Source organism: Aotus nancymaae, unplaced genomic scaffold (genome assembly GCF_030222135.1).
Source record: "Aotus nancymaae isolate 86718 unplaced genomic scaffold, 86718_ANA_hifiasm-v0.15.2.pri h1tg000032l_0, whole genome shotgun sequence".
In the NCBI taxonomy this organism is placed as follows: domain Eukaryota; kingdom Metazoa; phylum Chordata; class Mammalia; order Primates; family Aotidae; genus Aotus; species Aotus nancymaae.
Window position 1 is genome coordinate 27,989,223 of NW_026988445.1, and position 27,753 is coordinate 28,016,975.

Consider the following 27,753-nt stretch of genomic DNA (forward strand, 5'->3'; position numbering starts at 1 on the left):
CATATTCAGCTTTTCTATACATTTCAAAATCTTCAAAATAAAAAGTTAAAAGTGAAAGTAATTTCCTCTTCTTTCCAATCACATTTAAATCAACATCCTCCTTATTTGCCCTTTCTCCCCTTATAAGTTTTACTTTTTATCTTTTTCCTTCATTTTCTATGAATATTTGTAGTTTGTCTTCTGTTTCACTGGTTAGGATTTCTATTCTTTTAATACAAACTGTTTCTTTCTACATTGGATTTCTGTTTGGCCTTTGTGTTGTTTCACTTTGCCTATATGCTTTTCTTTTCTAGTTCACCAGTCATGTATCCTACATTTTAGATGCCTTTTCTTGGTATCATTTAACTTTATGTAATCTATTTAAAAATTTACTCAGAACATAAATAAAGATGCAGTAGTAGCACTGAAGGTAGTGTTTACATATACAATCTAAAAGAAGGGAGATAAACTAAATGAGTACTGTTAATAATAGACAGACCACTATCCAGACTAATAAAAAAGAAAAGAGAGAATAACCAAATAGATGCAATAAAAAATGATAAAGGGGATATCACCACAGATGCCACAGAAATTCAAACCATCATCAGAGATTATTACAAACAACTCTATGCACATAAACTAGAAAACCTGGAAGAAATGGATAAATTCCTGGACAGTAGCCTCCTCCCATGCCTAAACCAGGAAGAAGTCGAAACCCTGAATAGACCAATAACAAGGTCTAAACTCGAGGCAGCAATTAAGAGCCTACCACCCAAAAAAAGCCCAGGTCCAGATGGGTTCACAGCCGAATTCTACCAGACATACAAAGAGGAACTGGTACCATTCCTACTGAAACTATTCCAAATAATCCAAAAAGAGGGAATCCTTCCCAAATCATTTTATGAGACCAACATCATCCTAATACCAAAACCCGGCAGGGACTCAACAAAAAAAGAAAACTACAGGCCACTATCCATGATGAACATAGATGCAAAAATCTTCAATAAAATACTGGCAAGCCGATTACAACAGCACATCAAAAAGCTTATCCACCATGATCAAGTAGGATTCATCCCGGGGATGCAAGGCTGGTTCAATATACGCAAGTCTATAAATGTAATTCACCACATAAACAGAACCAAAAACAGAAACCACATTATCTCAATTGATGCAGAGAAGGCCTTCGACAAAATTCAACAGCCCTTTATGCTAAAAACTCTCAATAAACTAGGTATCGACGGAACGTATCTAAAAATAATAAAAGCTACTTATGACAAACCGACAGCCAATATCATACTGAATGGGCAAAAACTGGAAGCATTCCCTTTGAAATCTGGCACTAGACAAGGATGCCCTCTCTCACCACTCCTATTCAATATAGTACTGGAAGTTCTAGCCAGAGCAATCAGGCAAGAAAAAGAAATAAAGGGTATTCAATTAGGAAAGGACGAAGTCAAATTGTCTCTATTTGCAGACGACATGATTGTATATCTAGAAGACCCTATCACCTCAGCCCAAAATCTCCTGAAACTGATAAGCAACTTCAGCAAAGTCTCAGGATACAAAATCAATGTGCAAAAATCACAAGCATTCCTATACACCAATAACAGACTTAAAGAGAGCCAAATCAAGAATGAACTGCCATTCACAATTGCTACAAAGAGAATAAAATACCTAGGAATACAACTAACAAGGAATGTAAAGGACCTCTTCAAGGAGAACTACAAATCACTGCTCAACGAAATAAGAGAGGACACAAACAGATGGAGAAACATTCCATGTTCATGGTTAGGAAGAATTAATATCGTGAAAATGGCCATACTGCCCAAAGTAATTTACAGATTCAACGCTATCCCCATCAAGCTACCAATGACCTTCCTCACAGAACTGGAAAAAACCACCTTAAACTTCATATGGAACCAAAAGAGAGCCCGCAGAGCCAAATCAATTCTAAGCAAAAAGAACAAAGCGGGAGGCATCACACTACCGGACATCAAACTCTACTACAAGGCTACAGTAATCAAAACAGCATGGTACTGGTACCAAAACAGAGATATAGACCAATGGAACAGAACAGAGGCGTCGGAGGTGACACAACGTATCTACAACCACCCGATCTTTGACAAACCTGAAAAAAACAAGCAATGGGGAAAGGATTCCCTGTTCAATAAGTGGTGTTGGGAAAACTCGACCCCTTCCTGACACCTTACACTAAAATTGACTCCAGATGGATTAAAGACTTAAACATAAGACCTAACACCATAAAAACACTAGAAGGAAACCTAGGCAAAACCATTCAGGACACAGGCGTAGGCAAGGACTTTATGACCAAAACACCAAAAGCATTGGCAACAAAAGCCAAAATAGACATATGGGACATAATCAAACTCCACAGATTCTGCACGGCAAAAGAAACAGTCAATAGAGTGAATCGGCAACCAACAGAATGGGAAAAAATTTTTGCAGCCTACCCATCTGACACAGGGCTGATATCCAGAATTTACAACGAGCTAAAAAAGATTTACAAGAAAAAAACAAACAAGCCCATTCAAAAATGGGCGAAGAATATGAACAGATACTTTACAAAAGAAGACATACATGAGGCCAACAAACATATGAAAAAATGCTCATCATCACTGGTCATTAGAGAAATGCAAATCAAAACTACATTGAGATACCATCTCACGCCAGTTAGAATGGCGATCATTAAAAAATCTGGAGAAAACAAATGCTGGAGAGGATGTGGAGAAATAGGAACACTCTTACACTGCTGGTGGGAGTGTAAATTAGTTCAACCACTGTGGAAAACAGTGTGGCGATTCCTCAAGGACCTAGAAATAGGAATTCCATTTGACCCAGCAATCCCATTACTGGGTATATATCCAAAGGATTATAAATCGTTCTACTATAAGGACACATGCACACGAATGTTCATTGCAGCACAGTTTACAATAGCAAAGACCTGGAACCAACCCAAATGCCCATCGATGATAGACTGGACAGGAAAAATGTGGCACATATACACCATGGAATATTATGCAGCCATTAAAAACGAGGAGTTCACGTCCTTTGTAGGGACATGGATGAACCTGGAAACCATCATTCTCAGCAAACTGACACAAGAACACAAAATCAAACACCACATGTTCTCACTCATAGGCGGGTGTTGAACAAGGAGAACACATGGACACAGGGAAGGGAGCACTATACACGGGGGTCTGTTGGGGGGGGACAGCGGGGGGGTGGGGAGTTGGAGAGGGATAGCATGGGGAGAAATGCCAGATATAGGTGAAGGGGAGGGAGGCAGCAAATCACACTGCCACGTATGCACCTATGCAACAACCTTACATGTTTTTCACATGTACCCCAAAACCTAAAATGCAATAAAAAAAGAAAAAAAGAAAAAAAAAAAGAAAAGAAAAAAGAGCAAGGAACTATAGGGCTTAAAAGTCACCAGCAACTTCATACGATCATTGATACTAAAATTAAGAAATGGGGCCAGGCGCGATGGCTCACACCTGTAATTGCAGCACTTTGGGCCGAGGCAGGCGGATCAAGAGGTCAAGAGATCGAGACCATCCTGGCTAACATGGTGAAACTCCATCTCTACTAAAAAATACAAAAATTAGCTGGGCGTGGTGGCACATGCCTGTAATTCCAGGTACTTGGGAGGCTGAGGCAGGAGAATTGCTTGAACACGGGAGGCGAAGGTTACAGTGAGCCGAGATCCCAACACCGCACTCCAGCCTGGCACCTGGCGACAGAGCAAGACTCTGTCTCAAAAAAAAAAAAAAGGATTCTGGTGAAGATCAACTCTAGGACATCATGGGAAAACATGATCTACAGATCAAGCTGAAGATGTGACTTTCATGTTCTTTAATTTAAGACCTTAGAAATATCCAGGGTGTTTTGAAGACGTGACTTTAAAGTCCTTTAAGATCTTAGAAAGATCCAAGGTGTTGCCTCAAAACACCTGCTGGATTTCAGAACTGCTATGGATCAGTGACTCCCACACACCTCCTAACTGTCCTTTGAACAGGAGTGCTGATGGTAGTTTTCCTACGCCTTTTGCATCACTGGTCTTGAATTCCTGGCCAACAGAAACTGTGGCTTATTGTTATTTTAAAGCACTAAGTTTAGTGGTAATCTGTTATGCAGTGAGAGATAACTAGTGGAGTGACAGTAAAATTGAATTTGGGAGGCTGAGAAGATGGCAGCCTTGCAACAGAGGCAGGTAGTGGGAGTGGGGGAGAATATCTGATACAGAGTAAAAATAAGATCTCTGATTCCAAAGGTCATGAACTATTAGGATCATGGGATCACTACATTATCACTGGAAGATGTAAACTCAAGAATATTCATGAATCTGTGTCCTATTAAACACTGGTAAAAGGAGTTTTCTGACCAATAATTATTTCTAAGAACTACAAAATTTCATGTGTAGAATGAGGAAGAACATTTTCCACTTGTTTTATACTTAGATTGTGAAGTTTTGCTTACACAGCTTATATTCTCAGGTTAATTTATCATTTATTTTGTGAAAGTATTTAACTAAATAGTGATGATCAAAAGCTAAGGGTATCTCAGGCAAAAGAGGATCTCTGGTCATGTTCCACTAGATCCCTAAACCAAAGATACAGGCTTCTAAGGTCACTAACATAACATGGTAGGCACCACTCTACTATTTCTGACACTACCTTTAGTGCTACTATGGCATCTGTTATTTATATTGAGTAAAATTTTAAAACAGATTAAAGTTAAAATAAAATCAAGAAAAGGGATCTAAAATGTAGGATACGTGACCTGTAAACTAGAAAAGATAAGAAAAGCATATAGGCAAAGTAAAACAACACAAAGGCAGAACAAAAATCCACTGTAGAAACATTTTGTATCAAAAGAATAGAAATCTGAACCAGTGAAAGAGAAGACAAACTACAAATATTCATAGAAAATGAAGAAAAAAGATAAAAAATAAAACTTATAATGAGAGAAAGGGCAGATAAGGAGGACAGGCTACAAATATCTAATCAAAGATAATAAGGTGGTATGCTACCATGGTGGATTAAAGGACTAAAGAACAAATTCCTTATTCTTCCTATGAAGAGATGGACTCCATTTATTTCTCCTCCTCTTGAATCTGAGCTGGTGAATCTTCTGACTTGTTGCACAAAAAAATATAGGTCTGCCACTTCTGCAACTAGTCTTTAGAAGAGCTGGTGGCTTCTATTCTTAGTAGTAACATGCTCTAAAGTAATCCAGGAGAAGGGCAACATGGAGGAGAACTGAGGCACTCTGAGCCAACATTCAAGTACCAAGGACCCAAATATGGGAATAAACCATTCTAGCATCTTTCTGTTCAGTTCAGCTGCCTTCTAAGTGCAACCATAGAAATGACTCTAGGTAAGATCACCAAAGAACCATGGACTCAAACCACAGAATCATGAGAAAAAAATAAGTCATTATTGTCTTAAACCAATAAAGGTTGGGGTAGTCCATTACACAACACTGGTAATTGATGGAGCAATAATTATCTACAACAACACAACCATTGCCAAAATATATGTATAATGTCTGTAGTCTGCAGTATAAGATACTTGTACTTCAAACCCTGTTAGAAAGTATTATTTTAAACTGTTTGAGGCCAGGCATGGTGGCTCACACCTGTAATCCCAGCACTTTAGGAGGCCAAGGCAGGCGGATCACTTAAGGTCAGGAGTTTGTGACCAGCCTGGGCAACACCGTGAAACCCTGTCTCTATTAAAAATACAAAAATTAGCCAGGTTTGGTGGCACACATCTGTAGTCCCAGCTACTCAGGAGGCTGAGGCAGGAGAATCGCTTCAATCCAATAGGCTGAGTTTGCAGTGAGCTGAGATCACGTGACTGCACCGCACCCTAGGTGACAGAACAAGACTGTCTCAAATAAACAAACAGTTTGAAAATTCAGCTTGTTTCAAAACCCTGGCTGAAAGTAATAGCTTTTTCATTTCTTAAACTATCTTCCATTATTTACTTGCTTGAAAAAATATTCTAAATTCTATCCATGGATTAAGTCAGGCATGGAAGACGGACGCTAGATTACAATATTAAATCTCCAAATTTTATTCACAAATATTTTAAGATGTTTTAAGAAGCTGTCTTAACAATCCCACTTATAGATATTCTCATTCTTTGCTTCATTCATTGCATTCATTCATTCATTGAACAGTTTTTAAGGACTTACTATGCACTAAGTATCAGAGTAGCAAAGATGAACGAGGAAACTATGAAGTAGAATTGAGAGCAGGATAAAACTGTATCACTCCCCTGACTTTCTAGAAAGTCGATTCCTGCCTAGTCTGCACTTCATACAGCACTTTATACAAATCTTGATTTTGTAGAAATAATAACAGCACCCAACATTTATGGAACGCTTACTATGTACCTGGCAAAATTCTAAGTCATTATTACATAATTTAACTCAGTTAATCCTCACAATAACCTTCATGAGATAGACAGGTACTATTACCCTCATTTTATAGATAAGGAAACTGACTCATCTTGAAGTCCTTTTTTCCCCACTAGACTCTAGACTCCATGAGGGCAAGTGTTTCTTCATCTCAGTATCTCACACACCCCAGTTTCTGGCACATATTGCTCTAGAAGTAAATAAATTAGTTTGTCCAAAAACTAGATACAAATATGCTCATTTACAAAAAAATTTTTTTACTCCTCAAAAGTATAAGGCAATAATACTTTTTTGGACTAAGAAAAAAATGGCTTGGTGTTAAATAAATATAGTATCTCTAACAGGTAAGAAAAATTAACATAAAAGTTTATCCAACAATTGATGAAAACAATGAAGACTTAACTTTTTTAAATAAGTCTAATTTGATAATTTTATTCAGCAATATGTTATGCAGAAGTCCATACAAATCACAATGACAAGGGCCAATCAAGATGGCCAACTAGAAACAGCTGCTGCAGAAGGAAGGAAGGGAGGGCAGAAGGGAGGGAGGGAGGAAGAGATACAGAAAAAGAGACAGAAAAAGAGAGATAGAAAGAGACAGAAAAAAGAAAAGAATGACAACAACAAAAACAGCAAGTGAATCCTGCACCAGCAACTGAGGTATCCAGGTTCTCTCACTGGGACTGACTAGGCAGCTGGCACAACCCGTGGAGAGTGAGGAAAAGAAAGATGATACAACGGCCCACACGGGAGCCATATGGGGCAAGGGAAGCTCCCACCCTCAGCAAAGGGAGGCAGTGAGTGACCATGCTACCTTGCCCAGGAAACCATGCTTTTTCCATAGATCTGTGCAACATGTGGATCAGGATATCCCCCTCATGAGCCCACGCCACCAGGGCCTTGGATCCCAAGCACAGAGCTGTGCAGATTCTTGGCGGCCACTCAGCTGGAGAATGCCTAAGTCTACAGAGTTCCCAGGGAAAGGGGCTACAGTCATCACTGCGGCTGCCTGCTGACTAAGACGACTAAACTCCCCAGGGAAGGAAAAGCAGCCATCACTGCAACTGCTTGCTGCCTAAGATGACTGGGCTCCTGTAGGGAGGGACAGCAGCCAACTCTGTAGCTCCAGTCTGCTGTTTTTCCCCTGCTGGTACCAGGGAGACTGGACGGTATGGACCCAGGAGGATTCCCCACAGCACAGTGGCTGTGGCAGATGGTGGTCAGACTGCCTCTTTAGGCCAGATCCTGACCTATCCCTCCTCACCAGGCAGGGCCTCCCTGGTAAAATTCCCTGCAGGAATTTTAGCAACTCCAGCAGGAGTTTAGGGACAGAACTCTGCTCTCCCTGGGACCGAGCCCCTGCAGGGAGGGGCAGTCACATTATCTGTGCATCAGCAGACTTACTTTTTCCCCCTGCTGGCTCTGAGGCATCCAGGTAGTCTGGACGAGTCGGATGACCCCCAGCAAAGTGCATCCCCTCTGCCAAGGGGCAACCGGACTGCTTCGTTTAGCAGTCCTGGATCTTGTGCCTCCTGAGAGAGACCCCCGATGGGATCGCCAAACATCTTATACAGGAGCATTCCCACTTACACCAGGGCATCTTATACAGTGCCTCTCTGGGACAGAAATCACAGAGGGAGGAGCAGGCAGCCATCTTTGCTCTTCTGCAGCCCCCACTAGTGACACCTCCAGGTGTGGGAGGGATCCAGGTGAATAGGGTCGGAATGGTTCCCCAGATAACTGCAGCAGCCCTATGAAGGAGGGACCTAACTGAAGAAAAATAAACAGAAAGCAACAACAACAGTATCAACAAAAAAGTCTCCATAAAAACTCCATCCAAAGGTCAGCAGCCTCAGAGATCTAAGCTAGATAAACTCATGAAGATGAGAAAGAATCAACAAAAAAAACAGAGTGCCTCTTCTCCAAATGATCACAACACCTCTCCAGCAAGGGCACACAACTAGGTGAACGCTTAGATGAACTGACAGAAGTAGGCTTCAGAAGGTGGATAACAAAATTTGCTGAGCTAAAGGAGCATGTTCTAACCCAATGCAAAGAAACTATGAACCATGATAACACATTACAGGAGCTGTTAACCAGAATAACCAGTTTAGAGAGAAACGACTCGATAGAGCTGAAAAACACAACACAAGAACTTCACAATGCAGCCACAAGTATCAACAGTCAAACAGACCAAGTGGAGGAAAGAATTTCAGAGCTTAAAGAATGTCTTCCTGAAGGAAGACAGGCAGACAAGATTAGAGAAAAAGGAATGAAAAAGAATGAAGAAAACCTCTCAGAACTATGGGATTATGTAAGAAGACCAAACCTATGACTGACTGGGATACCTGATAGAGATGGGGAAAACAGAACCAAGTTGGAATATATACTTCAGGATATCATCCAGGAACACTTCCCCAACCTAATAAGACAGGCCAACATTCAAATTCAGGAAATCCAGGGAACCCCAGTAAGAGACTCCAAGAGGAGATCAACCCTAAAACACATAATCATCAGATTCTCCAAGGTCAAAATGAAAGAAAAAATGTTAAGGGAGCCAGAGATAAAGGCCAGGTCACCTACAAAGGGAAGCCCATCAGACAAACAGCAGACCTCTCAGCAGAAACCCCACAAGCCAGAAGAGACTAGGGACCAATAGTGAACATTTTTTAAAAAAATTTCCAACCCAGAGTTTCATGTCCATCCAAACTAAGCTTTATAAGCTAAGGAGAAATAAAATCCTTTTCACACAACCAACTGCTGAGGGAATTCACCACCACCAGGCCTGCTTTGCAAAAGCACTAAATATGAAAAGGAAAAACCATTATTAGCCACTGCAAAAACACATTGAAGTACAAAGACCAATGATACTATGAAGCAACTACATCAACGAGTCTGCAAAACAAGCAGCTAACATCATAACAGAATCAAATTCACACATAACAGTATTAACCTTAAATGTAAATGGGCTAAATGTCCCAATTAAAAGACACAGAATGGGCCAGGCACGGTGGCTCACGCCTGTAATCCCAGCGCTTTGGGAGGCCGAGGCAGGTGGATCACGAGGTCAAGAGATCGAGACCATCCTGGTCAACATGGTGAAACCCCGTCTCTACTAAAAATACAAAAAAATTAGCTGGGCATGGTGGTGCGTGCCTGTAATCCCAGCTACTCGGGAGGCTGAGGCAGGAGAATTGCCTGAACTCAGGAGGCAGAGGTGAGCCAAGATCGTGCCATTGCACTCCAGCCTGGGTAACAAGAGCGAAACTCTGTCTCAAAAAAAATAAAATAAAAGACACAGAATGGCAAGCTGTTAGATGGACCAGATGGATAAACAATCAAGACCCAACAGTGTGCCGTATTCAAGAGACCCATGTCACATGCAAAGACACAAATAGGCTCAAAATAAAGGAGTGAAGGAATATTTACCAAGCAAATGTAAAGCAGTAAAAGCAGAGGTTGCAATCCTATAAATCTGACAAAACAGACTTTAAACCAACAAAGATCAAAAGAGAAGGACATCACATAATGGTAAAGGGATCAATTCAACAAGAAAAACTAACTATCCTAAATATATATGCACCCAATATAGGAGCATCAAGATTCATACAACGAGTTCTTAGAGACCTACAAAGAGACTTAGACTCCCACACAATAACAGTGGGAGACTTTAACACCCCACCATCAATATTAGACAGATCATCAAGACAGAAAATTAACAAGGATATTCAAGACTTGAACTCAGCTCTGGATCAACTGGACCTGATGACAGATATCTACAAAACTCTCCATCCAAAGACAACAGAATATACATTTTTCTTGGTGCCACATGGCACTTATTACTCTAAAATCAATCACATAATTGGAAGTAAAACACTCCTCAGCAAACGCAGGAAAACTGAAATCATTTAAAAGTCTCTCAGACAACAGCGCAATCAAATCAGAAATCAAGATTAAGAAACTCACTCAAAACCACACAACTACATGGAAATTGAATAACTTGCTCCTGAATGACTCCCAGGTAAATAATGAAATTAAGGCAGAAACCAAGAAGTTCCTTGAAATCAATGAGAACAAAGAGACAATACACCAGAATCTCTGGGATGCAGCTAAAGCAGTGTTAATAGGGAAATTTATAGCACTAAAATGCGCACATCAAAACACTAGGAAAGATCTCAAGTTGACAACCTAACATCACAACTAAAAGAACTATAGAACCAAGAGCAAACAAACCCCAAAGCTAGTAGAAGACAAGAAATAACCAAAATCAGAGCAGAACTGAAGGAGATAGAGACACTAAAATCTCTTTCGAGGGTGAGGCGGAGAAATCAGTGAATCCAGAAGCTGGTTTTTTTGAAAAAAGAAAATAGACCGCCAGCTAGACTAATATGTAAGAAAAGAGAGAAGAATCAAATAGACTCAATAAAAAATGCTAGAGGGGATATTACCACTGACCCCACAGAAATAAAAACTACCATCAGAGAATACTATGAACACCTCTATGCAAATAAACTAGAAAATCTATAGGAAATGGGAAAATTCCAGGCACATACACCCTCCCAAGAATGAACCATGAAGAAGTTGAATCTGGGAATAGATCAATGACAAGTTCTGAAGTTGAGGCAGTAATAAATGGCATACTAATCCAAAAAAGCCCAGGACCAGATAGATTTACAGCTGAATTCTATCAGAGGTACAAAGAAGAGCTAGTACCACTTCTTCTGAAACTATTCCAAACAACTGAAGAGGAGGGACTTCTCCCTAACTCATTTTGAGGCCAGCATCATCGTGATATCAAAACCTGGCAGAGATACAACAAAAAAAGAAAACTTCAGCCAATATTGCTGATGAACATCAATGCAAAAATCCTTAATAAAATGCTGGCAAACTGAATCCAGTAACACATCAAAAAGCTTATTCACCACGATCAAGTCAGTTTCATTCACAGAGTGCAAGGCTGATTCAACATAAGCAAATTAATAAACATAATTCATCACAAACAAAACTAAAAACAAAGCCACGTGATTATCTCAAAAGACTCAGAAAAGGCCTTTGATAAAATTCAACATTGCTTAATGTTAAAAAACTCTCAATTAATTAGGTATTTATAGAACATACCTCAAAATAATATGAGCATTTACAACCTACAGAATGGGAGAAAAAAATTGCAATCTAGCCATTTAACAAAGTTCTAATATCCAGAATCTACAAGGAATCTAAACAAATTTACAAGAAAAAAACAACCCCATTCAACAATGGGCAAAGGACATAGACACTTTTCAAAAGAAGACATACATGCAGCCAAAAAACATTAAAAACTCAGTATCACTGATCATTCAAGAAATTCAAATCAAAACCACAAGGAGATACCATCTCATGCCAGTCAGAATGGCAGTTATTAAAAAGTCATGAAACAACAGATGCTAGTGAAGCTGTGGCGAAATAGAAACGCTTGTATACCATTGGTGAGAAAGCAAATTAATTCAACCGTTGTGGAAGACAGTGTGGCGATTCCTCAAAGACCTAGAACCAGAAATACCATTTGACTTAGCAATCCTATTACTGGGTATGTATACCCAAAGGAATATAAATCATTCTATTATAAAGATACATGCAAGCGTATGTTCATTGCAGCACTATTCCTAATAGCCTCATAATTCATTATCACTTCAGGATACCAAAACTATCTTTTTTTTAAGAAGGGAACATAAACCTAGTACTCCTAGGAAAAGACAAAATGGCTACATCTCAGAATAACCCTACAAAATTAAATTTTACAGAATGCTGGTGTGCCAAATTGTCTATCTGACCTCTAGAAAGGCTACTGTCTCTCCTGGATATCTGATAGAGAACTAAAGTACACAAACATTTAGTTATATTTACCAAAACTTTTTGCACCAGACTGCTGGTTGGCTAACACAACATCAATTATAAAACCTCTTAACTCTTACCATCTCCAACTATAGAAATTGAAAGCCAAATACTTGCTTTCTCACAGCTAGGGGTGGCACATAACCCAGTTCTGGAAAAGGAAGTCTGATTGACAGCTTCTGAAAAAGCTTTTGTGTTCCTAACATAAGAGACAAGAGTGGCTGACACCAGCCATCTCCCATCTGACTGCCTTGAACAGAGATGTAATGCCCATTACTACAGCCATCTTGAAACCGTGAAGTAACAAGGATATGAAAAGCAAACAAGCTAAAGGTGATAAACCAGAGATAGCTTCAATCTTTGATGATTCTATCCTGATCTGCTAACTATAACTGCCCACCTATACCCTTAAGAGAAAAAAAAAAATGTCCTTTTTTGCTGTTACTGTTGGCTAGGTTTTGTTATTTTCAGCAGAATGCCACCATTACTAAGCGTTCAAAGAATATGATATACAATTCCTTTAATTTAAAAAAAGTTCTAGTACTTGTATAAATAGAAAACAAGCATTCTGATGCCAAATAAGTATGACAAATTAAACCCAGGACAAATTAAATGCTGCGAAGTCCTAAATATCTTACTATTTTTTTCTATAAAATATATTAACAAAATACATGCATTTTAGGAATTTTACAAAATAACATAAGGAAGGAAAAAATTTAGTATCCAGAAATAACCACTTTTAATATTTTGGTATATTTCCATCCAATTTTTATAAATTATCAATGTATAAAAGTATGCTTTAATTTTCATAAATTGGATTCATGTAGGATATTTTATTAAACAATACACATAGAAAGCGGTAACTCAGGAGTACATAAAAGCACATAAGACTCAAAAATAAAAGTATCTCTTCCACCATTCCCATACATACAAGAGCACATACATACAAGCCCTCATTCTTCATTCCACTTTTCAAAAACAGCCATTTTTAATACTTTTAGCATTGTGAATGTTTCTTGATTTGTCACCTATTAAACCACATCAACTGACTTCTTACTAAAAAGATTGAGAAATTAAGATACCCTTGCCCTGTTTTCTCAATTTTTGTTACTTTCATTTTCATTTTTAGCTTTTCTATACTGGTTTGTATTCTACATTAAAAAATAAACTTAAACCTCTATTTCTTGACCCAGGAATTTTAGATGAAATGTCTTAGCTCCCAACTGTGTAAGGTACGGAAATTAGTATTCTACAGCAAGCATTTTTAATCATAAAGTTTAACCAAAGAATTAAAAGATAACTATTTGGCCCTACCCAATCCTGAGTGAGGAGGGGAAAAAAATGAATGTAGGTACTTGTTGCTTTAGTACTAATTCATTTAAGAAAAAGTGTTGAAAAATATAGGAGCAGTATCATAATGAAGACAAATATAGAAAATAACTATTAGAAGTTGGAAATCATACAAAGAATTTTTTTAATTACTATAGACAAACATGAATTTTTTAAATTATGAAAGCCTGAGGAAGGGAGTACAACATTAAGGCCAGATGACAAGAGAAGAATGCTGATTAACTCCTCTTTTACACTAGTCTTCTCCAAAGAGAAACATCACAATGAAAACACTGATATTGATAGTTATCAAGTAGCTTATCACTTTGAGTTCCAGTTAATACCAATGATTTTTAAGCAACATATAACATCTGAAGGGTGTTTAAAAAAAAAAAAAACCTTAAAAGGGCAAGTATCCTGACTATATAGAAGCAAACAATGGATGAGTGTAAATACTAAACATAAGTAAAGTTCATCTCAAACTAGTAATATTCTACAGATTAAATAAAATAGCTATTATTTACTACTGAATATGTCCCATGCAGTCTGATAAGAGCTAATTACATATTATAAGCTTTGATTCTTACATCCATATAAAGTAGGCACTTTTATCATCTCCATTTTACAGAGAAATTTAAGACAGATTAAGGATTTTGCTCACAGACATTAATAAATGTCAAAGCCAGAATCTGAAAGTAAGTTCCATCCTCTAAACTGTTACACTCAAATGACATATATAGGTACAACTGACCCTTAATAACATGGGTTTAACTGAATGGCTCCACTTGTACCTGGATTTTCTTCTGCCTCAGGCACTCCTGAGATAGCAATACCAACTCTTTCTCTTCCTCCTCCTCAGCCTACTTGACACGAAGATATCGAGGATGAAGACCTTTCCTCTTGATGAAAAATACGTTTTCTCTCATGATTTTCTTAACATTTTTTTCTCTTACTTCATTGTAAAAATATAGTACATTTTACATAAAACATATAAAATGTGTGTTAATAGACTGTTTATGTTATCAGCGAGGCTACCAGTCAACAGTAGGCTATTAGCAATTGAGTTGTGGGGTAGTTAAAGGTTATATGAGCATTTTTGATTGTGCAGATGGTCTGTGCCCAACTCCTGTGTTGCTTCAAGCATCAGATGTACTTTGACATTTTTAAAGTAGATGGACAAGAAGAAAGAATAGATTCACTAAGAGCAAGTTAAGTCAAACGTCACTTTTTTTTTTTTGAGTTCCAGGTTGCAATGGCATGCATAAATCTCTAAGACAAAGTGATTATGATATCATTTATGTAATGTGAGGTTAAACAGAAAGATGCAATGTTTACATAGAATAAAGTGTAAAAGCCTCATTTCCTTAATTATCCCCCTTCCTGACCCTGCCTAATCTCTTTAATCTGAATCTCTTGACAAGGGGAAAATACTACCTATAGTTTGGCATTTTTTTCTAGTTAAGTACTTCTAAAAAATTTTAGCTCTATATTGGCATGACATACTTGACAGTGGTTATTTCTGAGAAAGAATATGGAAGTAGAAGAATCACACCATATCCTATACATTTACTGCTTGACTCTTTTTAAGAAGATAACTTAGATAATACTTAGATTAGGTTTTAATCATAGTTGATTCTCAAAGGAAAAAGGTGAAGACTTTGTAAGTATCACTTCAATGGTCTCCTTGAGCGGGAAAAGTCTGACATACTTAACTATTTAACAACTAAAACATTTTACAATGCAAAAATATACCATAATAATTAAAAGGTATATTCAAACTAGAAAAATATTCACAACAAAAAAGATCAAATAAAGGTATTCTCAATACATAACAAGCTCTTACAAATAAATAAGAACATAAAATTTATAAACCTGTTTAAGGATAGGCCTCATATTTAAAATTTGACTAAGAACAAGAATAATCAATTCATTTAAACAAAGTTAAACTTTGGTAACAAAAAATGTAAAATAAAACAGCAATATAATGGCAAAAACCAAAATGAATAGCACCCAGCAATGACTATGGTATATGAAAGCAGAAACCTTCCATATTAGTGCTAGGAATGTAAACTGGTAACATCTGGACAATAAATTGACTTTGTAAATGACTTATATAATCAAAATACAATAAAAGTTATTTTAAAGAGTAAAACTGAAAAAAAGTGGCTACAGCCTTTGACTGCACTGAAGACCCCTACAGTGACAGATTATGAGAAGAGGCTAATAGTTTCACTGTTCTTTTTCCCTGCACCAACCACATCTGCAGAAACACATTCACTTCTGGGCACTATGTTGTAAGAGAAACACTGACAAACGGAGCTATTTCCACCGTAGGACACCAATAGAGTCAGCACTCCATATCTACGGGTTCCCTATCTGTGGATTCAACTAATCACAAATCAAAAATATTCAGAAAAAAATAAATCATCTGTACTGAACATTTAAGAACTTTTTTTCTTGTCATTATTCCCTAAACAGGACAGTGTAACAACTACTTACATAGAATATTTACATAGCATTTGCAGTGGATTAGGTATTGTAAATAATTTAAAGATTTAAAGCATACATGAGGGTGTGTGAGGTTGTATGCAAATACTATATCATTTTTAAGTACAGGATTAGAGCACTGGCAGATTTCGGTATCTCCAGCAAGTCCTGGAACCAATCCCCCATGGATACTGGGGGACAACTGTACTATGTATGAGAGGGCTGGAAACCCTGTCTTATAAAAAACATAATAAAGAATTAAGAACAGTTTGCTTAAAAAGAGGGCTTCAAAAATTTGAAGGCCTATAAAATGGAATACAGAACTTGTTTTATATTGCTCAGGAGGGCAGACAAAGACCACCAGTGTTCTGAGCTATAAATTAATGAAACAGATATAGTGAGACTTTAGTTGCCCACAATATCTGAAGTAAGTGATCCAACAGAAACACAGTAGAAAAGATTCTTTTTATAGGCTCAGAAAGTTAGGTTTCATGAAATCAGAGGTACTTTACAGTTCAAAAATTACCCTTAAAATATGCATCAATCTTCCAAACCATAGACACCACAATACTCTATTGTCCCACTTACCTGATTTAGATACCTTATTTACTTATTTACTAGTCCATTCCGGGACAATAAGGGTATAGCCCACCACCTTTGCCAGGAATAACCATTCAGTCAAATCTACCAATTCCTACCTCGTCAGGTCTGTTTTACCGCACACAAAAACTTAAGAGATACACAACACGGTTCTAGAACTCCAGTGCTGCCCTTACCAAAACCCTCTCCTGAACATTAGGCTGTTTTCGTAACTGTGATCTAGTCTGTGTTTCCTACCTTGCTTCAGCTGTGCCAATTCTAGTCCCTTGCCCTAATATCTGTGACATACTGGTATTTGAACTTCTAGAATTGTTATTTTCTTCCCGATTCTTTCATCAAATACTGATTAAGAGACTACTATGTTCAAGATAATGGTAAACTGTATTACAGAAACAAAATTAGAAACTGTACAAAATATAAAGTTGTATTGGACTCAGTGCTACCAAGGAGTTTACAATGGAAAGGAGAAATAACAGACCTATGTAATAACAAATCAATAAAAAGTCATAAGGAGGTAAAGACAGGAAATTGTTCTAGTATTATACAGACAAAAGAAGTCATTCTAATTTTGTAAGACCACAATCTGGGTAAATAATGCAGAGGTGATATAATTTGGCTTTGAAGGACATAGGAGATTTTTACTTAAAAAAATAGAGGGGAAAAATATGTCAAGCAGAAAAACTAGCATAACTAAAAACAGAGAAAATTAGTGGTAGGTGGCAGGGCTATCACATCAAAAGGTAATGTGATTGATTATAAAATGCCACCAACATAACTAAAGAAAGTTTTTCTATGTCAAAGGATATAGTAACTATGGAAACAGTTACTCAAAGAGAGAAAACACAAGTTCAAGAGGTACAGCTTCTCTGCATTCTCCACTGGGATGTAGAGCAGTGAATACTACTACTCAAACAGTGTGAGGATTCCACAAGGTGGAAGACGCTCCCCCTTTTCCATTCTCAAAGGATTTTAAACTTTCCACCCAAAACTTGAGCCCCTCCCCAACATGATACAAAATATTTTTTAAAGAAATCCAATCTATTCCTAAATGTTAAGAAAGAAAGAAAATATGAAGTATCCAAGATCAGCAATAAAGAAATCTCAGGTAATAGTCCTGGCTCTACACCTAACTTGAAATACGGCTTCAGTTTTCAAATCTGTAAATGAATGGACATAAGACTAGAAAGGCCACCAACAGTGGCTCATGCCTGTTATTCTAACATTTTGGGAGGCCGAGACATGAGGACTCCTGAAGGCCAGGAGTTTCAGACCAGCCTGAGCAATATAATAAGACTCATCTCTAAAATAAAAAAGAAAAAGAAAGAAAAAAACTAGCTAACTTTTAATATCTCTTCTAGCTTGAAATTCTACATAAGTGCTTAAGAAAAGACTAAGTTATCTTTCTAGATAAGTGATTGGAACTCAGTTGGTTTAAACTATTAGTTTCATACTCAACTTATAGTCCTCATAATTTCTGATGAATTTTATAAATTGCACTCCTACTTCTCATAATCTTCTATATCTCATAATTTAAGATTAAATTGGAATACAACAGTATGTGAATTGTGAAGCTTAAAAAAGTTTGTGTATCTACACGTTAAAACACATACCTAGCAAAATTTCACTTTCAGTAGTTGTATAGTAACTTTTATCAGACTAACCCACCTACATATAAAATTATATACTCTATATAAAATATAAAAAATGACAACTTGAAAGCAGTAGAAAAGCTGCAAAAGCAGGCAGAAATTGAAGGAAACTGACTTTAAATGAGGGAGCTACAAATGAGATTCACACTTATATGACTTTTTACTCAAGGCACTCTCCCATTCCTCGGAACTAGAGTGAAATGGCTAAAACTCAGAAAATCTAGCTTGAATAGACAGATGACAGAGTTCAGAGCTGCCGAAATAGCTTGAAAGTGAGAGGGAGATGTCAGTACAGCATGTTACTGTACTGAACACTGTAGGCAACTGTAATATAATGATAAATATTAGTGTATCTAAACATAGAAAATGCATAGTAAAATACCATATTATAATTTCATGGGACCACTATCATTAGCAATCTGTTATGGACAAAAACATCATTATATGGCTGTAGTAGTCCATTTTCATGCTGTTGTAAAAAAACTGCCCAAGGCCGGGCGCAGAGGCTCACACATGTAATCCCAGAACTTCGAGAGGCCGAGGCAACTGGATCACCTGAGGTCAGGTGTTCAAGACCAGCCTGGCCAACAAGGTGAAACCCTATCTCTAATGAAAATACACAAATTAGCCAGGCACAGTGGCACATGCCTGTAGTCCCAGCTACTTGGGAAGCTGAGGCAGGAGAACTGCTTGTACCTTGGAGGAGGAGATTGCAGTAAGCCAAGTTTGCGCCACTGCACTTCAGCCTGGGTGACATAGCAAGACTCCATCTCAATTAAAAAAAAAAAAAAGCTGCCAGAGACTGGGTAATTTATAAAGGAAAGAAGTTTAACTGATTCACAGTTCTGCATGGCTGGGGAGGCCTCAGGAAACTTACAATCATGGCAGAAGGGGAAGAGGGAAAAGGCACCTTCTTCACAAGGCAGCAGGAAGAAGTGCCAAGTGAAAGGGGAAGAGCCCCTTATAAAACCATCATATCTCATGAAAACTCAGTATCATGAGAACAGCTTGAGGAAACCATCCCCATGACCCAATTACCTTCACCTGGTCTCTCCCTTGACACATAGGGATTACAATTTTCAAGATGAGATTCGGGTGTGGACACAAAGCCTAACCACATCAATGCCATCTGACTATATAGGGAAACAGCAAGTCAAAATAACAGCTGACTTTTCATCAGAAACAATGGTAGCCAGAAGAAAATGAAATGACATATTTAAAATGATGAAAAAAAACACAACTATCAAATTAGAATCCTATATACAATTTTTAAAATCCTTCAAAAATGAAGATGAGCCCAGCTACGGTGGCTCACATCTACAATCCTAGCACTTAGGGAGGACAAGGTGGGAGGATTGCTTGAGGCCAGGACTTCAAGATCAGCTTGGGCAATAGAGTGAGATCTCGTCTCCACTAAAAAAATAAGGATAAGGAATATTAAAAACTTTACACCCAGTAACTTAGAGGAACATCTTGGATGAAAACAAAATCCTTAAAAAACACAATTTAACAAAATTGATACAAGAGGAAATAGAAAATATGGATAGCCTTGTATCTAAAGAAATCTCATTTATTATCAAAAATCTTCCCACAAAGAAAGCTCCAACCCATGGCTTTACTTATACATTTTATCACACACTGAAGAAAAAATACAACCCACCTTATGAGAAACAAATGCTTCCCAACCTATTTTATGAATCCAGCACAACCATGATATCAAAACTGAAATTTACAGATCAATGCTCTTGTAAATGCAAAAAAAAAAAAAAAAAAAAAAAACCCTTAGCCAAGTATCAGTAAGTCTAAACTGGTAATATATTTTTAAAATATATCATGAACAAACGGAATTTATTCCATCAATGAAAGTAATTCACCATATTCAGAGAATCAAAGGAAAAAATCAAATGACTTTCAATAGAAGCAGTAAAATCTTTAGAAAAAACTGACTGCCCACTCACTCATGATAAAAACTCTCCGAACCAGGAATAGTAGGGAAGTTTTTTAACCTGATAAAGGGCAGCAATAGAAAAGGAACAGCTAACATGATACTTAGTGGTAAAATAAATGCTTTCCCTTTAAGATGAGCAATAAGGCAAAATATCTACTCTTGCCAGACACGGTGACTCACACCTGTGATCCCAGCACTTTGGGAGGCTGAGGAAGGCGGATCACCTGAGGTCAGGAGTTCAAGACCAACCTGACTAACATGGAGAAACCCTGTCTCTACTAAAAATACAAAATGAGCCGGGCATGGTGGCGCATGCCTATAATCACAGCTGCTCGGGAGTCTGACGCAAGAGAATTGCTTGAATCCAGAGGGCAGAGGTTGCAGTGAACCAAGATGATGCCATTGCACTCTAGCCTGGGCAACAAAAGCAAAACTCCGTCTCCAAAAAAAAAAAAAATCCACTCTTACCACTTTTATTCAACAATGTACTGAAGGTCCTATCCAGCGAAATACAACCAGAAAAATTAAAGGAATAAAGATTGAAAAGGAAAAGGCAGAACCGTACGTACATCTTTGCAGATAACTTGACCATCTATGCAGAAAATCTTTAAACTAATATTAGAGAATTTCATAAGACTTCAAGTTACATAATCTTGTAATCATCAATTATACAATCATAATTTTGTAATCAATACATAAAACTTGATTGCTGATTGAGAAGGAGCAAATGTGTGTGTGTAACAGCAATTTTATAATTCTATAATTAACTCTAAAATGTACATGAAAGCTTATTTGATGGTTTGCTCCATGTTGTTATATTGATTGAATTTTTCAAAACTAATATATTGAAACTACAAGAAAAGCTAATTTTACAGTATTGTAACTATTTTAGTTAAATCTCAGAGTTTCAATACCATTAGAAAATAAATTTAATTTGGCCGGGCGCGGTGGCTCAAGCCTGTAATCCCAGCACTTTGGGAGGCCGAGGCGGGTGGATCACGAGGTCAAGAGATCGAGACCATCCTGGTCAACATGGTGAAACCCCGTCTCTACTAATACAAAAAATTAGCTGGGCACGGTGGCGCGTGCCTGTAATCCCAGCTACTCAGGAGGCTGAGGCAGGAGAATTGCCTGAACCCAGGAGGCGGAGGTTGCGGTGAGCCAAGATCGCGCCATTGCACTCCAGCCTGGGTATCAAGAGCGAAACTCCGTCTCAAAAAAAAAAAAAAAAAAAAAAAAAAAAAAAAAAAAAAGAAAATAAATTTAATTTTATGTTTATTCTCCATGTATAACCTCAACAGTCAAAGTGAGCTTCTCTAATGTACCACGTGGTTTACACAGTCGCTACCACAGCTCTTCATTCTCTATGGAAAAAGCTTGCTGCTGGGTAGTAAACAGGAAATCATACTGTCATTTTCTTTCTCCTAATCATTTTATATTTCTAAAGTCACTTTGTGAATAACAAATGAACAACAACAACAAAAAAAACATATGCATGTACAAAATAAAAGAGAAGAAAAGGCCCCTGAACTTAAACACTCAAAAAACTGTAAATTTTGTTTTCCGTAACAACTTGTTAAATTTGATTAGATAACAACAATCACATCTTACAACATAACCTACTCACAATCTTTATGTTGCTAAAGTATATTTTGTGCAGCAGAATTAAGCTATCTTGTGAGACAACTCATAGACATAAAATTTTTTACCCTGGAATTACCAAATACCAACAGTCTAGTTAATCTAAATAAACCATTTCATGGAATATAACAAAAATATTATTCAAAGGACAAAGTTAGTACGAGGAAAACTAAGGGAAAAAGTTATTTGAAAGCCAAAACTGGTTACACATAGAGAATACAACATGAAAGTTCAATTTGTTAGATACTAAAAGTATAATAAAATAACACACGCATGCAGCATTTTCATCAAAATGCTTTTAACGATAAAAACCACCTCTTAGATTTACACCAATCTCAAAACAGTAACATTATGAATTGACTAATTATGCATTAGATTTTAACTTATTATCAAGGAACTAGCTTTCCACATTTGTAAGAGACTACTTGGGTTTTTACGAAAGTTTTACGAAGCAAATGAAAGTTAATAAATTGTAATAAGCCCTTAATAGCATTGCAATTTATTTAATTCTGTAATTTAGGCCTTTTAAACAGTTAAATTTCCTACTTCGTTAATGCACTAAGTATCTTCGTAGCAAATAATATCACTACCTAGAAGGGAAAAAGTTAATACAAGTATTGAAATCAAATTTAGAGATTTAGAGTCACCTAGAACATAACTACAAGTTCATCTTTGAGCAAGATAATTTAATTAGTATTTAATATATACATAGACACCTTCTATGTTGATGTGCAACCAAGTTGTAAGGAGCTCTCCTGGATCCATCAAGGAGGAAAATGCAGATAATACTTCACTTGATGTTTGCTCCATGATGCTTCTTTTACTGCCATTTGTAACAACAACACTATGTTAATGTAGTATCTCAATACTTATCATTTCCAACTGTCCAGAAAAGTTAAAAAAAAAAAAAAAGATTTTGCTATTCATATATCACTAATAACTAAGGTTAGGAAAGTATTTGCCCCACATAATAATATTTATCTTTCAGTCCTTTTTTTATTTTCCAACAAGATATTTACTGAAAAACAACTTACATTAAAAGTACAAATTGGATTATATCTGAAAACGAGAGAACAAGAACTGATTCATAAATATAGGCTTGAGAAAAACGACCAACATTCAAATAACTATATAGCTTTATTATATCAATATCTTTTATTGAGTACATAATTTTAAAACACTCCTCTATGCACATTATCTCATAATGCTCATAACCACACTGTGAGGTAGAGAAGGCAGATCTTCTAATATTTATTTTCAAATGAGTATACCAAAGTTCAAGTGATAATATTCTGTCCAGGATAAATTAGCAGTAAATATAATACCGCTCTTTTGGAAGAAATTCTTTGACCCAAAATCCAGCCAAATTACAATAAACTATATAATCAAATTTAGTTGACTAAAATACAAAATTATTGCTAAAATAATACTGAAAACCTCTAAAAGAATAAATTTAAAATGGTGGAGGAAAAAATGTCAAATTTAGTTTCCCCCAGTATTTCAACGAATGCTTTCAAGAGTAGTTATTTACTACCATCACAAATCCTCATTTAGTGAATTTAACTTGTTATAAAACAGGGAAAAATAAAAAAGAGAGGGTACTACTAGTAAACCTAGTACTTTTCATACTAGAATGTTCAGGCAAACAGAGTTTACCAGTGAAGAAAACTACCACAAAGAAAGAACGGTAACAAATTGAAAGAGTTATTCAAAGAGGATAAAAAAATTTTAAATCTATGTAGTGTCCCAATCTTAAAGCTTACATCTATAAGATAAAAGCAGATGACTATGAACTAGAAAACGTTCACAGAAATACAAAATAACAGCTGAAATAAAAAATTCAGTAAAGGGCCAAAAGAAAAAGTCAAGGAAATCTCCCATTTAAAAAAAGAGACGTAAAGAAGGAAAAGACATGGAAAAATGAAAGAAAACCTTTGAAACAGCAAATCGATACAGAAGCTTCAGAAAATAAATAAATACAGAGAAGATACAAAAAAAGAAGTAATCAAGGAATTATAGAAGATTTCCCAGAGTAGAAGAAAAACCTAAACTTTCATATTCCCAGGGTTCACCAAACATTTACAGAATGAATATAAAAAGGACTACAGCCTGTAGTCCTAACTACTGGAGAGGCTGAGGCAGGAGATCTTGAGCACAGTTCAAATCCAGCCTGGGCAACATAACAAGACTATCTCTAAAAATAATTTTCAATTTCAAAAATAAATAACAATTTTTAAAAGGACTATAACTCATCCTCAAGTTTTATAATTCCAAGGAGAAGGAGTCATCAACACAAAAAGCTTCTAGGAAACAAAAAACAGATTGCCTACAAAGAAATGATTCCTATTAGCATCAAATCCCTTATCAGTAAAACTGGTTACTAAAAGGCAGTGGAATGAATGCGACCTTCAAAATTCTGAAGGAGAATTATTTTAAACTTGAGTTCTATACCCAGCCAATGTATGTATCAGGTGTGAAAGTGAAAAAGACATTTTCAAACATTATACTGACAAGCACCCACACACATTCCTCCTGAAAAAGTTACTTCAGAAGTACTCTAGAGAATGGTAAGACAAATCTAAAATGAAAGATGTAAGATCTAAGAAAGTATAGAATTTGTCCAAGAATCAAATAACATGATGTTAGTTGAACATCATATCCAAAAAGAAGTAACTTCATGCTAGAATTTCAACAGTATAATTAAAAAGCTGGATAACCAGATGATATAATGAAAGCCTGAACTCTTCCACCAACAAAGGGTAAAAGTGGCAGTTAGAAAATCCAAGAAAATTAGTCATAGTTCAAACTATAAACCAAATTAAAGTATGGCAGCTCTGGAGTATCAAAAGAGTGTAAGAAATCCATTTGTTCTCTAATGAGAACACATGGACACAGGGAGGGGAATATCACAACACACACCCCTAGGGGGTAGGGGGCAAGGGGAGGGAGAACATCAGGACAAATACCTAATGCACGCAGGGCTTAAAAGCTAGGTGACGGGTTGACAAGTGCAGCAAACCACCATGGCACATGTATAACTGCGTAACAAACCTGCACGTTCTGCACATGTATCCCAGAACTTAAAGTTAAATAAAATAAATCCATTTGTTTTCTAAGAATTTAATCATACCACTTTGTTTAGCCATATTTATAAAACATAGTATTTTAACTGCTTTTCAGAATCAGCAAATGTAAATATTATAAACCTTGACATATAAAATAAACGTTATAGTGGGCATAAACTGGACAGTGAATGTGAGGAATTCAAGAGAAAGATGAGGAGGAATGCTATTTCTTTTTTAAAACTTATAAAGTGGCAAGTTTAGAGACAATGTCTGAACACTGTAAATTGTCAAACAGCTCTAACTTTAATCATAAAGCCAACCAAAAGATAAATAAAAGGAAGAAGGTAGAATTGGTATTAGAAGTTAAATCCTTTTTTTTTTTTTTTTCCAATGAGGAGATAGGTTACTTAAGGTTAAAGTTTAGTATATTATATATAAAATGGCATAATTATGAGAAGATTAAAAATAGGAAAAAAGTTCTAAAATGATTACCTCTGACAAAAGAGGTAGAAAAGATAGGGAGTAGACTTGTATTTTTCATTTTATACCTTTGTGTATTAAATTCTGTTTACGTGACTATTCATCTCCAAATAAACACATACATATTACTGAGACCCCTTTCCCTGACTACTACAGGAAAAACAATGGAAAATTCTTATTCATTTCTTCTCATTTCTATAATCCATGAACTAAACACTTTCTATTATGGTATTTCAAAGATATAATTAATTAAACAGACTCCAAAATCATCCTAAATCCTTGATAAACATGTGGAGATAGCAATAGCTTACACTGTGTTAAAACTGTCAAAAATATATCCACATCCATCACCTCATTTAACCCTCACAACAATCTTGTAAAAGCAGATTTGAGATTAGTAAAGTAAACCTCAAAAAGGTTTAAGTGATTTGCTATCCGCCTCCAAAAAAAGTAGGAAAAGAATATAAATATGTTTAAAAAGGAAACCAAAAAAGCCTTTATAAAGCACTGAAATCTGAAAACACTTTCCTAATTTCTAACAAGAGAATGACATTGAAAGAAATCACACTTGACAATAGAAATGGTCAGGCACATTGGAAAACAGCTGAGCAGTTTGTTAAACACTTCTTATAAAGTTAAGCATACACTTACCATACAACCCAGCAATATGATTCCTAGGTTATTACCCAAGACAAATAAAAACATATTACACAACGACATGCACTCAAATGTCCACACTTCTTATGCATATTAACCAAAAACTAGAAGCAGCCCAAATGTCCACAAGTGTTTAACAGATAAACTGTGATATATCCAGACCATGAAACACTACTCAACCATAAACAGGAACAAACTAATGACGACATGAATATTAAAGGTATTATGCCATGTAAAAGAAATCAAGCACAAAACAACTATGTATTGCATGATTCGATTTATACGAAATTCTAGAAAAGCAAAATTATAGTACTAGCGGATAAAGTGGTTGCCAGGGTTAAGGGAGGAGGACTGGGCTGCAAAGGAGAACAAAAGAACTTCTTGGGTTAATGAAAATAGCCATTATATCATGATCATAGTGTTTGCTTCACTACTGTATATATCTAACAAAACTCATCAAATTATAACATTGCTTAATTATGCAAGTTACAACTCAATAAGGCTAATTTTAAAAATAATGCATAATCACATTTAACTATGACAACAGCTTTTCAGCATAGGCATTTATCACAGACCTTCAAAGAATATTAAAATTAATATTTAGGCCAGGCGCAATGGCTCACACTTGTAATCCCAGCACTTTGGGAGGCCGAGACAGGAGGATTACAAGGATAGGAGTTCGAGACCAGCCTGGCCAATATAGTGAAACCCTGTCTCTTCTAAAAGATACAAAAAATAAGCTGGGCATGTTGGTGTACGCTTGCAGTCCCAGCTACTCGGGAGGCTGAGGCAGGAGAATTGCTTGAACCCTGAAGGCAGCGGCTGCAGTGAGCTGAGATCACACCACTGCACTTCAGCCTGGGTGACAGAGTGAGACTCCATCTCAAAAAAAAAAAAAAAAAAAAAAATTTAAGAGGCAACTTTTAACCATAAAGTAGATATAAAGGAATGAAAAAGTTCTGAGAATGGAACAGTCCTCATCCTACTCAACTTGGCCATGTGAGTAAACAGTAGTTGCCTAGCAACTAATCTAAACTCTAAACTTCTAATAAATACACTGACCACATAAACAGGTGATCTCGCAGATGATAAACTGTTATATTGAAGAGTTCTTGCTTTAATAAAAAATAATAATGTGCTTAAGTTATTTATCTAAAGAAGGAGTGAACAAGGTATACTACGCCTAGATAATGAAAAATAAAAATATGAAATTAAACATAAACATACACACACAAAAAAATCCTTGCATTCATTTGGCCTTTTACATCAGGGCTTTACTTACCTAATTTATGGGATTAATCCATGAATTTGTGGGTGAACCCTATCCCATTTTCTATTTTAAGCCATTCCCCTGCCACCATCCAAACTGGCTTCATTCTCTTATGTATATATTTACATGTGATTAAATGCATACAAGATAGTACTTTACATATATTAAATGATTATAAAGATATCTCTCCAGATTATAGAACCTGTAAACACCACAGAAAAATATAACACTTTCTGTAACATGCATACACACAGCATACCAGAAAGTCAAACCTAACTTAACTAGATTATAAATGCCCAAAATCAAGAATTACAAATACCTTAATAACAA

General features: G+C 36.4%; 1 protein-coding gene across 2 annotated transcripts in view; it reads right to left on the reverse strand.

Moving 5' to 3' along the window:
* AKT3 (AKT serine/threonine kinase 3) overlaps positions 1-27,753 on the reverse strand; it is a 327,056-nt gene that overhangs the window by 293,104 nt on the left and 6,199 nt on the right. The window lies entirely within an intron of this gene.